The sequence below is a fragment of the Podarcis liolepis genome (assembly GCF_965112155.1).
Source record: "Podarcis liolepis genome assembly, chromosome: W".
In the NCBI taxonomy this organism is placed as follows: domain Eukaryota; kingdom Metazoa; phylum Chordata; class Lepidosauria; order Squamata; family Lacertidae; genus Podarcis; species Podarcis liolepis.
In genome coordinates, this window is record NC_139568.1 from 16,105,571 (window position 1) to 16,121,635 (window position 16,065).

General features: G+C 37.8%; 2 long non-coding RNA genes across 2 annotated transcripts in view; both read right to left on the reverse strand.

The window, feature by feature from the left end:
* The window catches only part of LOC310697712, a 1,172,922-nt gene that overhangs the window by 1,136,305 nt on the left and 20,552 nt on the right, over positions 1-16,065 (reverse strand). The window lies entirely within an intron of this gene.
* LOC310697726 lies at positions 8,496-8,868 on the reverse strand. Its single transcript, XR_014521167.1, has 2 exons — positions 8,788-8,868; positions 8,496-8,584 (listed from the first exon to the last, which is right to left on the reverse strand). It is a non-coding gene; the product is annotated as an uncharacterized lncRNA (long non-coding RNA).

A 16,065-nucleotide genomic window follows, 5' to 3' on the forward strand; every position in this document is an offset into this window, starting at 1 on the left:
CACGAGTACTCTTGTGGTCGCTGTTGCGTGTAAAAAGACTCTGACCTTGTCTTTAGGGATATCATCTGAGACGACCAAGAAGAAACACTTCAGGTCTTTTTTTGGATGCATCTCCAACAAAAATTTGTGGGTAGTTTATAATTTTTTGCCAATTTGACCGGGGTCATATACCACCTATAGCACATCTTCATGATGTTTTCTTTAATGACGATGCACACAGTAAAATTTATATCATTTTTCCATAACCTTTCCCATCTCTTAAACCAAATTGCATATACCAAATCTTGTCCCCATTTTATCATAAATTCCTTGGTTTGCTCATCTTTTAGTTCCCACTCAAGGAGCAGATTATACATTTTTGAGAGATTTTTCTTTGGGTTTTGTATGATTTCTAATTGGAATTTAGATTCCTCCTTCAAAAAACCAATTGTCTTGTCACAAACAAATTTATCATTTCATTGGTAATACTGGACCCAGCTGGTACAATATACTTTCAGTTCTTCATATGATTTGAGTTTTAACTGTCCTCCTCCTTTTTTATCAATTGTCTATATGTGGTTCTAATTTTGCCCATGTTTTTCTTTTTAATTGAAAGTATTTCAAAAGGGGCCACCCACCAAGGGGTTTTAGGTTCCAAAAGCATATGATGTTTCCTCCAGACTTTAATTAGTGGATTCCTGATAATATGGTTCATAAAACCCTGATGTACTTTTGTCTTATTGTCCAATAAAGAGCCATGCCATCCATATCTTAAATCATGCCCCTCTAGGTCCAGTATGTCAGTGTTCTCAAGCCAAATCCACTCCTTGACCCAACAGAGGCAGGAGGCTTCGTAGTAGATTTTTTAATCAGGAAGACCAACCCCGCCCCATTCTCTCCTATCTGTAAGAAGTTTGAATTTTATGTGAGTCCTTTTACCCTGCCATATAAAATTTGATAATATCCTTCTCCACTTTTCAAAACAGTCCATCTTATTAATTATAGGGGTCATTTGGAAGAGAAATAAAAGTTTTGGAAGTATATTCATTTTGATTCCTGCTATTCTCCCCCAAAGAGATAATTTTAGACAACTCAATAAAAATCCCCCTTCTTCTCCTGCTTCCGAAGGGGGGTTCCGCAATTGTGAATGATGAAAGACGATCCTTTAAAAGTGATTTTTAAGGCTCTAGTTTATGTTGTCTTTGCTTTGTTGTAACTACAAGAAAACGGAAGGGTGACTTCCTGTTTAGCCCTTTCCGTTTCAGTACCAAATTAGGGTAAATTTTAGGGTCCAAGTTCCTTTTATTTCGCCAATGCTTGTTTAAAATCCAGGTATTTAGCGTTCCAGTACTCACGGTTAGTTATTTTCAATGCCAAATTGTCCCAGGAAAAAGGCAGCGCTCTCCGGCAACGGCTGTGCGGCTTCGCTCTGCAGAAAAAGCAGTCGACTCACAGCACAGCGCCACTTCCCCCTCTTCACTTCGGAGCCCATTTCTGGGTTCCTTAGTGGGTTGGGGGGCGCTAAAGGTGCCCGCCGAGTCCCACAGTCACAGGCTTCATCCGCCTGTATTTTTCAAAAGGGTCCCCGCTACGCCGCAGCAGAAAAGACCCGTTTCTTGCGGAGCTTGTCCCTCCAGTTCAGAGGGAGTCCGCCATCACCGGAGGCGCCACCCCGGAAGTTTATTGAGTTGTTTAAACCTGCAGAATTAAAGTTAAAGTAAAGTAATTTTCCACTGTCCTGACCCTGGAGCGGGGTGTCAGATTTGACGTTTGAAGCTCATCGACCAGAAATAAATGCTTTGACAGATAGTTAAAAGGAGGGAAACATTGTGATTCCATTGTTTCCTTTCGCTTTTTAAAAAAGAACAAATATGGACAAAATATCTTAAAGAATAAACTCTGTTGCTATTGTTTTCAAGGAAAAGAACAATCAGAAGTCTCTCCCCTTAGAGGGGAGCTATGAAATTGTAACTAAATCCTGGGAACTTGCTGCTGTTTACTGATTACAACTGTGGGAAAGAGTTTTGTGACCTTGCAGGACAATGCCTTCAGAAGCACTGTTGGGTGCTTTCTGTAATATAAGTGCCCTATTGGATCAGTTAAGTCAGAAGATGGACTTTATGACAAAAGCTGCCAGTGCCTTTGATCAGGTAGTGGAAAATTATATGGAGCCCACTCAGGAACTAAAACAGGAGTGTGCCATGACAGAACAACAGAAAGAAGAGGACCCTGCTGAATCTGGGACACCAGGGATGGAGGGACTCTCGGCCCAGCAGGAAAGTGAGCTTTTGGATTTGACAAATGAACGTGGAAAAAACCAGACTTGGAAAGATAAAGTTTGGATTGAACTGGAAATGGGGGGTTGGATTGACCCCCCTATGCAGGGAGGTTTGGACTTTCCGAGTCTGGAAATGGGCCGCCAGAGGTTTGGAGCTGTTGGGACTCCCAATTTTGGAGGGAATCTGAAATATGTTTTAAAACACCACATGGATACCTGGGAATTAATTTGTCTTCCAGAAACTTGAATTTGTTTAAGGACAATTATGAAAAAAGTTGGTTAGAAGTTAAAAAAGACCTAGAAATTTGGTCAAGATTGAAACTTTCCTTGTTGGGCAGAATTGCAGCAGTAAAAATGAATGTATTGCCAAAGATGCTGTTTTTGTTTCAAGCCCTTCAGATTGTGGACAGACCTGAATGTTTTGGCAAATGGCAGAAGGACATTTCGAAGTTTGTTTGGCAGGGCAAAAAGCCCCGAATAAAATTTAAAATACTAACCGATGCAAAAGAAAGAGGGGGGTTTGCCCTGCCAGACTTAAGGTTATACTACGAAGCTGCAGCCTTCTGCTGGTTGAAAGATTGGTTGCTTTTAGAAAATACTGATGTCCTGGATCTAGAAGGGTTTGACAACGCTTTTGGGTGGCATGCATATTTGTGGTACGACAAGGTTAAGATTCATAAAACATTCAAAAACCATATTGTCAGAAAAGCAATATTTATGGTCTGGATAAAATACAAAGACTTACTGGAAAGTAAGACCCCGAGGTGGCTATCACCAGTGGAGGCCAAGGCCCGAAAAAAACCCAATATGGAGACCGGCTGGTTGAAATATTGGGAAATGCTAGAAAAAATAGGCGATAATTGGAGGTTACAGAGCTATGAAAAAGTAAAGCATAAGGTGCAAGACTGGTTTCATTACGCTCAAATTCAAGAGATTTTTAAATTGGATAAAAAAACAGGATTCCAGGTGGAAAAATCGAAATTAGAGACAGAACTGCTAGAACCAAAGACAAAGGTACTTTCGAGAATGTACAACTTGCTGCTTAAATGGAACACTCAGGACGAGACAGTTAAATCCGCCATGATAAAATGGGCTCAAGACATTGGGCACAACATCATGTTTGATGACTGGGAAAGGTTATGGACCACCGGTATGAAATTTACGGCATGTAGTGCATTGAAAGAAAATATTTTGAAAATGACATACAGGTGGTACATGACCCCAGTTAAACTTGCTAAAATATATCATTTGTCTGATAACAGATGTTGGAAATGTAAGGAGGCGGAAGGGACATTCTTTCATCTCTGGTGGACATGCCCAAGGGTAAAGGCTTTCTGGGAAATGATTTACAATGAGTTAAAAAAGGTATTTAAGTATACCTTTCCCAAGAAACCAGAGGCCTTTCTTTTGGGCATTGTCGGCCAGAATGTGCTAAAGAACGACAGAACGTTTTTTATGTATGCAACAACAGCAGCAAGAATACTTATTGCAAAGTACTGGAAGACACAAGATTTGCCCACACTGGAAGAATGGCATATGCAATTGATGGACTATATGGAATTGGATGAAATGACTGGCAGAATCCGAGATTTGGGAGAAGAGACAACGGAGGAGAACTGGAAAAAATTTAAGGACTATTTACAAAAACATTATAAGCTATATGATTGTCAATAATTTGCATAAATTGAAAAACCAAGCTTCAGCAATAAGATTTTCTATATTGGACATTAAGATATGACTAAGAGAGGACTAAAGTTTAGAATAAATATTGTGTTTAGATTAAAGTAAAAGTAAATTGATAATAAGTATTTTGAACTTAAAAGACAATTACTTGAAAGTATTAATAACACACGAAACAAGATACTAATTTGCTGACATTTTATTGTTAAGAAAGCAGAGTGAGGGAGACGTGGGGAAGTCCGGCAAGTTATGGGAAGATGTAATTGAAAGGTGGATTCTATATGTTTCTTTTTTCTGTTCTTTTTTTCTGTTTTTCTGTTGTTGTTTGATATGATATCTGGAAAAAAGCAATAAAAATATATTTAAAAAATAAAATAAAATAAAACACCACATGGAGCTTAGTCTGGACTATGAGAAAGGGGCTGATTTGCTGAAAAGGGTCAAAAACACTACAAATCTGGAGTTCCCGCGAGTGAAAGGAAAATATGAAGAAGAGCTGCGAAAGGGACATGGAAGAGACTTGAAGGCCTCGGATATAAGGGCACCAGGTTAATGTGCCAGACTAAAAAAAAAAAGACTGACAACCCCGGGATCGGGGGGAGGGGACGCTGGAAGAAGATTGGATTGTTTTTATTCTATTGTACTTTTTTTGTATTACTATTACTAGAAATGTTTTATGAATGTTGGGAAAATGTTGAAATGAAATTACTTGGCTCTTGTTAAAATGTTTAAAAAACTAGGCAAAAAGGTAATGGTTATGAGAAGTTGGTAAAAAAGATTTAAGTTTTAAGCTCTAAGGTCGTCTCTATAAGATAAAATGAGAATAGAGTAAGGTAACGTAATGATAAAATATTATGAATTATGGAAAGGATTTGCTGCGACAATCATTAATCAAGATACAAGAGATGGGAGGAGGAGGAGGTCATGGAAAGAAGGTAATGGAAATTGGAGAATTTGATAAGGATGGTTTTATCTTTTCTTTTTTTCCTCATGTTTTTGTTTTTTTTGTTTTTTGTAATTTTGTCTTTTTTTGTGTGTATTTTTAAAAAAATTCTTTTGTTTCAATAAATATCATTTAAAAAAACAACAACAAAGAGATAATTTTAGTCTATGCCAGATTCCCAGATCATTTCTAACTTGATTCCATAATTTAGTATAATTGTCTTTAAATTGATTTACATTTTTCATTGTAATTTGTATGCCTAGGTACCTGATTTTATTCACAATTTGTAATCCCACCTTTTCTTGGAGTTCTCTTTTTTCCTTTTAATCCATATTTTTAACCATTCATTTTGTCTTTGTCATATTTAATTTAAAGCCAGAGACTTTCCCATAGCTCGCCATTAATTCTAAAAGTTTTTAAATGCTCTCGTTTGGATTTTTGAGCGTCAGGAGTAGGTCATCAGCAAATGCACATAGTTTATAAGATTTATGTTCCAAAACAATCCCCTTTATGCTCTCATCTAGTCTTATATCTTGATTCAATATTTCTAGGGTTAAAATAAACAAGAGCGGTGAAAGTGGGCACCCTTGCCTTGTACCCCTTTCAATCTTGAAGGTCTCTGACGTTTCCGAGTTAATTATCAGATTTGCCTTTTGAGATTCATAGATAACTGTTATCCCTCTAATAAATCTTTCCCCCCATCTCATTCTTCTCTAGATTTTTCTTTAAAAATTCCCACGATACATTATCAAACTCTTTTTCTGCATCAATAAACATAAAAGTGGCTTTCTTCCCTGGGTGCATATCCAGATATTCTGATAGGTCAACCACTATTCTCATATTTGTACTCATTTCCCCCCCTGGCAAAAAACCCGCTTGATCTTGACTTATTATTTCATTTAACACAGTTTTTAATCTATTTGCCAATATATCCTCATAAATTTTGTAATCTGAATTTAGCAATGAAATGAGTCTATAATTTTCAATCATTTCTCTCTTTGTACCTTCTTTTGGTAATAGGATTATGTGAGCTTCCCTCCACGAGTCCGGTGAATTCCCTTCTTCCATTATCTTATTTAAAAGTAATTTTAATGGAGTTGAAAGCACCTCCTTTAACCTTTTATAGTGGATTGTGGGGAGACCATCCGTACCAGGGGCTTTACCATATTTACTCCTTGAGATAGCATATTTCACTTCCATCATGGTAACAGGGGAGTTTAACAGTTTTATTTTTTCATCAGATATTCTGGGTAAGGGTCTGCTTTGTAAATACTCTACTATTTCCTCGACTTTCTCCTTACCCTTTTCATATAATTTAGTGTAATATTTTACAAACCTTTTGATGATTTATTCCGTTTTAACTATGATCTTCCCTTCGTTCACTACTCTATTAATAGTTCTTTCTGGCTTTTCTTCAATTGCCAAGCCAATAACTTTCTGGTTTTATTTGCTGATTCAAAATATCTGTTTCATCCATCTTAAGTTGTTTTCTATCTCCTGGTTTAATAACACTGATAATTGATTTTGTAATAAATTGCAATTTTTCCTTGCCTTCTCAATTTTAGGTTGTTTAGCTAATACTTTTTCATTTTCTTGAATTTCTATTTTAATTTCCTCCATCTTCGATTCCCTATTCTTTTTTTGGATTGCATGCTGCTGAATGTAAAAACCTCTTATAAATGCTTTACTCACATCCCATATTACCCTAATATCTGTATTCTGCACCTTGTTATTTTGGAAAAATTCCGTACGTAGTTCTTGTGCTTTAGCTAATTTTTTTTCATCATTTAGGATTTTTTCATTCATTTTCCATCTTTTAATTACCCTTCTTCTACGTCTTAATTCTACTGTAACCAGATTATGGTCAGGTTTTTTTTATATGAATTTTATTAGTATTTTCCACACAACAACAACAACATGAAAGCTATCAAAAAATAACAATACACAACATAGAGAAATCAACATTCGAAAACTAAAAATAAAATAAAATAAAAACAAAACAAAAAAACCAAACAAATCCATATCTTACAAGTTAATATTATAAACACTAAAACAACAAGACATTGGCTTCCACCAATCCCACAGCACCTCCTTTATCTCTCATTGTGTCTTCCTGTTTTCCTGTTTTCTTTATCCACTCTATCCTAACATCTAGATTTAAATCCTTCTTTCATATCCTTTCACTTCACAAGGTTATTCCAGACTCAGCCAGATTTCTGCCCTCAAACCTTGACTTTTGAGGTATTCATTTAGGCACTCCCATTCTTTTTTTACTTCACTTTTTGGTTTTTGTCTTATTATGTCTGTCAATTTGGCTAATTTTAAATATTCTGAGAGCTTACATAGCCACTCTTCCCTAGTGGGTAACTGATTCCCTTTCCAGTACTTAGCCACCAGGATTCTTGCTGCAGACGTTGCGTATAAGAAAAAATTAGTTTTGTCTTTTGGGATATCATCATTTAAAATTCCTAAAAGGAATGCCTCTGGCCTTTTACTATATGATATTCTTAATATTTTCTTTATTTCTTCGTGGATCATGTTCCAAAATTTCCCAATTTCGGGGCATGTCCACCACATATGGTAATAACAATAATAATAATAGTAATAATAATAATAGTAATAATAATAATAATAATAATAATAATAATAATAATAATAATAATTAATAAATAATAATAATAATAATTTATTTATTTATACCCCGCCCATCTGGCTGAGTTTCCCCAGCCACTCTGGGCGGCTTTCAAAAGAATATTAAAATACTATGATACATCAAACATTAAAAGCTTCCCTAAACAGGGCTGCCTTCAGATGTCTTCTAAAAGTCTGGTAGTTGTTGTCCTCTTTGACATCTGGTGGGAGGGCGTTCCACAGGGAGGGCGCCACTACCGAGAAGGCCCTCTCCCTGTAACTTGGCTTCTCGCAGTGAGGGAACCGCCAGAAGGCCCTCGGTGCTGGACCTCAGTGTCCGGGTAGAACGATGGAGGTGGAGACGCTCCTTCAGGTATACTGGGCCGAGGCCGTTTAGGGCTTTAAAGGTCAGCACCAACACTTTGAATTGTGCTCGGAAACGTACTGGGAGCCAATGTAGGTCTTTCAAGACCGGTGTTATATGGTCTCGGCGGCCGTTCCCAGTCACCAGTCTGGCTGCTGCATTCTGGATTAGTTGTAGTTTCCGGGTCACCTTCAAAGGTAGCCCCACGTAGAGCGCATTGCAGTAGTCCAAGCGGGAGATAACCAGAGCATGCACCACTCTGGCGAGGCAGTCCGCGGGCAGATAGGGTCTCAGCCTATGTACCAGATGGAGCTGGTACACAGCTGCCCTGGACACGGATTTAACCTGTGCCTCCATGGACAGCTGTGAGTCCAAAATGACTCCCAGGCTGCGCACCCAGTCCTTCAGGGGCACAGTTACCCTATTCAGGACCAGGGAGTCCTCCACACCAGCCCGCCTCCTGTCCCCCAGAAACAGTACTTCTGTCTTGTCAGGATTCAATCTCAATCTGTTTGCCGCCATCCATCCTCCAACCGCCTCCAGACACTCACACAGGACTGTCACCGCCTTCACTGGTTCTGATTTGAAAGAAAGGTAGAAGGTTCCTTTTTGTATCTTGCATCTCCAGCACTTATTATATGTTTTATTCATTTTTGCAAGCCTTTCTGGTGCCAGGTACCACCTATGATACATTTTCATATAGTTCTCTCTTATTAGGTAACATGCTGTAAAATTTATCTTTTTTGTCCATAGTCTATCCTATTCATTATATTCAGTTGGGTGGCTCAGATCTTGTTCCCATTTTTTAATAGCGTCTCCTTTTTCCTCCTTTTCTACTTTCCCATTTTGTAACAGTTTATATATTTTTGAGAGAGTCTGTTGGTTGTTATATAAAATTTCTTTTTTCCATACCGAGATTTTTTTATCAAACCCCTTAAGCTTACTATCCTTCTCAAATATTGTTTTTAATTGGAAATATTCTAACCAATTCACTCCCCTCTCTTTTAATTCTTCAAATTTCTTTACGGTTGGGCAATCTTTTATCTCTTCTACGAGTTCCCTATATGTTAGCCAGCTATCTTTCATATTGCTTCTATGTAAGGCTGATGACTCTATAGGTGATAGCCACCAGGAAGTTTTGGCTGTTACTTACTCTTGGCTTCTTACCTTGCCAGATAAAATTAGAAAGATCCCTTTGCCAACCTTTAAAACATTTTGTCCCGATAATTATTGGGATCGTCTGGAAAAGGAAGAGCATTTTTGGTAGAATTAACATTTTTTCAAGGATATCCTTTTGAATCAGATTATGGTCAGTTATCAATTTAGGTAGAATATCTGATTTTTTTAACCTTCGGTAATATATTATTAGTTATCCAGATTCCATTGATCCCACCCGCTGTCTTTTTTGCTTGGGAATAATGAGTAATTTTTTTCTCTAATGGGTGCTTATAATGCCACACATCATTCAAGTTCAAACTCTCCACCATACTAAAAAAAAGTAGGGGGGAGTCTTCCTCTAGGTCTACCTACTGATTCTGTATGATCAAATTCCAATGAAGTGACTCCGTTCAGATCTCCTAACAATATAATCTCCTCATTTATGAAATCTAATAGCTTATCTTCCACCACCTTAAAGAATTCTGTCTTATTCCCATTTGGGGCATATTTTCCTGTTATCACAATTTTTTCATTACCTTCCCCCACTTGTATTCCCAGAATTCTGCCTTCAACATCCTTAAAAATTTGTTTTGTTTCCAATTTTGGGTTAACATATATTACAATGCCTCTCTTTTTCCTCAAGTCTGATGATATAAATTCTAAACCTAATTTTTATTTTTCAAAACCCTTAAGTGTTTTTTTGCCATGTGCGTTTCCTGTAAGCATATCACATCCCACTCACCCTTTTTCAGAATGTGATGTATTTTGTTTCTCTTCAATTTATTATTAAGTCCATTACATTCCATGAAATTATATTTAAGTCCATTAAACTTTATTTCAATTTAAATGGTAAAAAAGTTAAATCAATATCAGTCACTTTATTTTAATCTTCAGTCTTCACTCTCCCACTTCTGTCTCCTCCGTACTCTCGCTCCCTGTTTCTTCGATGGTTCTAGATTCAGGTTTTTTTTTAATCAGAATTTTATTAAGTTTTAACAATAAAAAAAGTTCAGAAAAATACAAAGACAGAGAAAATACAAAGTTACAAAATACAAAAATACACACTTTAAACACGAAAAAAGGAAAAAGAGAAAAACACATATAGAAAAACAAAAACAAAACAAAAATTCCCTCTTTCTTAATTTCATCTTTAGTTATCTTATTTTCCTGACTTCCTCACGTCTCCCGTTCTTGTATCCCTTTTAATAATTAATTCAGCAAATTCGTGTCCTATTAGTTTATCTATTGTTAATCCAATCTTACATTTTACCTTGTTGCTAGAGCCCCTGCAATTCATTTCGATGTCATCAACATTCAAAAATTTTACAGTACTTCTGCAAATAAGTTTTAAATTTCCTCCAATCTTCTTCCACCAACTCTTCTCCCTGGTCTCGGATTCTGCCAGTCATTTCCGCCATCTCCATGTAATCTATTAGTTGCATCTGCCAGTCTTCCAAGGTGGGTAGATCTTGTGTCTTCCAATGTTTTGCGATGAGGATTCTTGCTGCTGCTGTAGCATACATAAAAAAAGTTCTATCCTTCTTTAACACCGATTGGTCCACTATGCCCAGGAGGAAGGCCTCTGGTTTCTTTGGGAAAGTATATTTAAATACCTTTTTCAGTTCATTATATATCATTTCTCAGAAGGCCTTGATCCTTGGGCACGTCCACCAAAGGTGAAAGAATGTACCTTCAATCTCTTTACATTTCCAACATTTGTTATCGGGCAAATGATATATTTTTGCAAGCTTGACTGGAGTCATGTACCACCTGTACATCATTTTCATAATATTCTCTCTTAAGGCATTACATGCCGTAAATTTAATCCTGGTGGTCCACAACTTCTCCCAGTCAGCAAACATATTGTGACCTATGTCTTGTGCCCATTTTATCATTGCAGATTTTACCGTTTCTTCCTCAGTATTCCATTTCAACAGCAGATTATACATTCTTGAAAGTATCTTAGCATTGGGTTCTAACAATTCTGTTTCTAACTTTGATTTTTCCACCTGGAAACCATTTTTTGTCCAAATTATAAACCTCTCTTATTTGAAAATAGTGTAACCAGTCTCGCACCTTCTCTTTAATCTTGTCATAACTCTGCAATTTCATTTTATCACCTTCCTGTTCTAAAATTTCCCAGTATTTTGGCCATTTAGCTTCCATGCTACGTTTTTTCAAGGCTTTCGCCTCCATAGGTGATAGCCACCTTGGAGTTTTGCTCTCCAAAAAGTCTTTATATCTTATCCAGACATTGAACAGTGCTTTTCTGACAATATGGTTTTTAAATGCCTTATGTGCTTTTATCTTGCCGTACCATAGATATGCATGCCACCCAAATACATTGTCACACCCTTCAAGGTCCAAAACATCTGTATTCTCAAGAAGTAGCCATTCCTTCAGCCAGCAAAAAGCTGCTGACTCATAATAAAGTTTTAAGTCTGGCAGGGCAAACCCCCCTCTGTCTTTAGCATCGGTGAGAATTTTAAGTTTTATTCTGGGCTTTTTGCCCTGCCAGACAAATCTAGATATGTCTCTTTGCCACTTCTTGAAACAGTCCATCTTATCAATAATTTGCAATGACTGGAATAAAAATAACACCCTTGGCAATACATTCATCTTAATAACAGCAATTCGACCCAGCAAGGAAAGCTTCAGGTTTGTCCAAATTTCTAGATCTTTTTTCGCCTCAGACCAGCATTTCTCATAATTGTCTTTAAATAGATTCACATTCTTAGATGTCATGTTCACCCCCAAGTATTTTACCTTCTTTACTAATGTTAAATCTGTCTCTTTCTGAAACCTCTCTCTCTCTCTATCGGCATCAAGTTTTTCTCCAAAACCTTAGTTTTCAATTTGTTCAATTTAAAACCTGCCACTTGACCAAATTCCTGGATTACTTCTAAGGCCCTCTTAGTACTGGGTATCGGCTCCGGTAGCCGTGTTGGTCTGACGCAGTCAAAATATCTATAAAAAATAAAATAATAAAATAATATAAAAATAATATAAAAATAATATAAATATAATATGATAGCTAGCTAGCTAGCTAGATAGATAAGTAGGTAGGTAGATAGATACCTTCTTCAGGTATCTGAAGAAGTGTGCATACACACTAAAGCTTATACTAAGAACAAACTTAGTTGGTCTCTAAGGTGCTGCTGGACAATATTTATATTATTTATATTATATTTATATTATATTATTTTTTATATATTTTGCCTGTTTCTTTGGTTCCTATGCCAAACTCCTTCCTGTATCTCCTCTTAAATTTGGCCACTTCTTCTATCGATCTTAGCATTTTCCTCCTTTCTTTGAAGGTGAAAGTTAAACCCTCGGGAACCTCCCATTTGAATCTAATTGATTTTTTCTTTAGAATATCTGTAAAAGATTTTTAATTTGGTCTTTTCTTCAAAATTTATTTTGGCAACTCCTTAAAGATGAGTATATTTCTTTCATCAATTATTAGCTTGCTCTGACTCCTTTTTTCAAAATTTTGTCTCAGTAGCCTGGAATTCAGAAATATGAGACAGTCACTTGGACCTTTATATTATTTTGATCTATCTGGTCTAATCCTAAAATTTATATCCACATCCAAAATTAGGTCGTCTTCTTGGACCCCCAGCCAAACTGCCAACTCTTGCATAATTTTCTTATCAATTTGTTCATCTTTGTATCTGGGAATCCCCCTCAAGCGCAGAATCATTTCACGTTGATGTAATTCAAGTAACACAATTTGGTCCAGAAGTTGTTCTTGGGCACTCTTGACTTCTGCTAGGTCATCTCCAAAGCGCCTCTTGGTTTTTTCCTCAGTTCCCTATTTTCATTCTGAAATTTTTTAGAGGCTTCCTCTTGTGTATTCGTTTTGCCTTTTAATTCCTGCATTTCTTGATTGAGTTCCTTATTCTTGGTTGCCAAGTCTTTTACTTGTCCTGTTAAATCCATTATTATTTTAAAGTTCTGCACTATACTGGCATTCATTGAGTCCAGTTTATCTTTGAGCTTTTTGTCCATTGCCATAATCATTTCTTTCAGATCAAAATTTGAATCAGAATTCTCTACCGATTGTCTCCTTGCCTGTGAGTTCACCACAGCCATAACTGTAGATTGTGTCTTTTCTCTCTCTCCCTGTCAGGGAGGATTCGGAGGAGCAATGGTCAGAAGAGGTGGAACAGGGGCCCAGGGATGCTGAAGAGCCCTTCAACTACCCAGAGGCTCAGGAAGGAAGCTCAGGCTTGAGAAGGAAGCTCAGACTCAGGAAGGGAGGGGGTTTTCAAAGAATGATGGATAAAGAAATTAAAAAGGAAGATAGGACGATATTCCTCTACGCCACCACAGCAGCGAGAATTATGTTGGCACAATATTGGAAAGTGGAAACCATCCCCAACATAAAGGACTGGCAGATTAGAATGGTAAACTATGCTGAGCTTGACAAACTAACAGGTAAAATAAGAGATCAGGATGAACAGAAATTTCTGAAAAATTGGAGTAAATTTTGGAAATATATTGGAATAAATGCTTAAAGTGAATTGACGGGGTTAGAACAATACGACCAGCGAGTGAATTTAAGACTATAGATTGAAAATCAAATACGTAATGGAAGGAGATATTTGATACTTATCAAAAGGATGGAGGGAAGTTCAGATTGTGTGTCTTTCTTTTTTCGGATGTGTGGTTTTTCTTTTTTTTCTTTTTTTTTCTTTGTAATTTTTTCTCTGTATTTTCATATATATCTGTTTTTTGTGTATAACTTCAATAAAAATGCATTTAAAAAAAAATACAATAATAAAGTATGCTGCGTTTTAGTTATTTGCCCACCAGGTGGCATTGGAATTTTACAACCCCCTTGCTTTGGCTTGGGAGTGCTCTTTCTCTCTCTGTAGATCACCTGAATATACTTGCGCAAAACTTCCGCCTTTGCAAATCCTGCTCTCTCTGCATAGTGAAGATGAGTCAGCAAATGTCCACCACTTCGTGTTGCTTTATTTTCTCCTTCTGTAATCTGTCTCCTCTGTTTTAGCTCCCAGAGCACTCCCCTCTCTGCCCCGCAACCTTGAGCCTCACAGCCTCCACCACCTCCTTCTCCTTTACTTTGTATATGAGCTGTTGCTTTCTTAATGCTACTTCTCGGTTTGCCTTTCTTCCTTTCTTTATTAAAACGTTGTGAAACTCAGTTTATTATTTTCCACAGTCATATTCATAGTCCTCCTTTATATAAAGCTGGATAAGCACCTTCTCTTTAACAAGAAATTCCCATTAAGCTTTCTTATGCACAATTTTACAAATCATGCCAGGGTGACTTCCTTTAGTCTCTGTTTACATTGCCGTTTTTAAAGTTCTTGATGTTTTCCTTTCTCCCACCAGTTGTTTACAAATTTATGCACTTCTAGGGAGTGTGGATTTCAGTCTCCAGTTGTTAAACAGGGGTTACTTGGTGCTTCCTCTCCCGAGTCTTGAGGCGTCTTGCGGTGTGGAATGCCCCTTTTTTTGTGCCGGGCTTCTCCCGCCTCCTCCACCATTTGTGCCGGGGTGTAGAAGTCTTTTTGTGGCGCTGCTTGGAGCTTTTGACCCGAGACCTCATCTTGGGCTTTTTTCGAGGAGAAAAACATCGCCATCGCTCTCCCCAGCATCCAGTTTACCGCAATTGGGAGTGCCCAAGTTCAGCGGAGCACTTTCCCTGACCCGCTCTCTGAGTGCACCACGCTAGAAGGTCAGAAATGTTAGTTTTTAAAAGTACAGTCTAATCCTTCCCAAAATCACCATAATATTTGATGGTAAACATTTTAATTAAAATCCTAAACATGAGTGAAACCTTTTGATTTTTGTTGATTCTATCTATGGATATAAATAGTCAAGCTTTTCTGCAGTCAGTGACCAGTGATTGTAGGTTTCTGAGGTCTAATTTCATATGCTCTGGGAAATCATAAATATTTTGGAAATGTTAAACATTTATGGATATACAGTATGTGTCAAGATTAGGCAGCAAAACTACCTTGCTGTTTTTGAAGATGTTGACAAACTCTTAATTTATTCGTGATATGTTCTGCCCACATGAGGTGGGGCAGTTATGCTGCATCAGCATATTTTGATGGAAATCATGTATTCCAGTTGATATAAGAAAAAGACTGCTCCTTTTCCCTTATGGAGTACCCAAGAGCCCATATTCTCTATTGGTAGGAGAAAATAAAAGAGGCCAACCAGAAAATAATAAGCAAAGCAGCTGGTAAGCCTGATCTTTATTAACTGTTGCAACAGGGTGCTCCCCCACATGCAGGAGAGAGGAGGAGGACCCAGAACAAAGGCGTGCCCGCCCTTATATAGACATTTTAAATTGCCCGCCCTGGAGTCCAAGACCACCCCCAGATACATCATACCTTCGTGACCCCATGGACCAGAGCACGCCAGGCACTCCTGTCTTCCACTGCCTCCCGTAGCTTGGTCAAATTCATGTTCGTAGCTTTAAGAACACTGTCCAACCATCTCGTCCTCTGTCGTCCCCTTCTCCTTGTGCCCTCCATCTCTCCCAACATCAGGGTCTTTTCCAGGGAGTCTTCTCTTCTCATGAGGTGGCCAAAGTATTGGCGCCTCAGCTTCACGATCTGTCTTTCCAGTGCGCACTCAGGGCTAATTTCCTTAAAAATTAATAGGTTTGATCTTTTTGCTGTCCATGGGACTCTCAAGAGTCTCCTCCAGCACCATAATTCAAAAGCATCAATTCTTCAGCGATCAGTCTTCTTTATGGTCCAGCTCTCATTTTCATACATCACTACTGGAAAAACCATAGCTTTAACTATACGGACTGTAATGGGAATTGTAGTTGCTTGTGTGTAAGTCACCGACTTCCCTAAACTGCTTGTTGTTTAAACCTTTCCCTAACTGAAGCGCACTCCTGTGCGTCTGCTTCAGTCGCTGGCAGAATCCGTTAGTGGGTGTTTCCTAAATTTTTTCCAACATAAGAATTCCTTGACAGCCAGTCTCCGCCTAGCCTCTCTGCGCGGAAGCCTTCTGCGCAGAGTAGGCGTGCCCAGTGGTGGT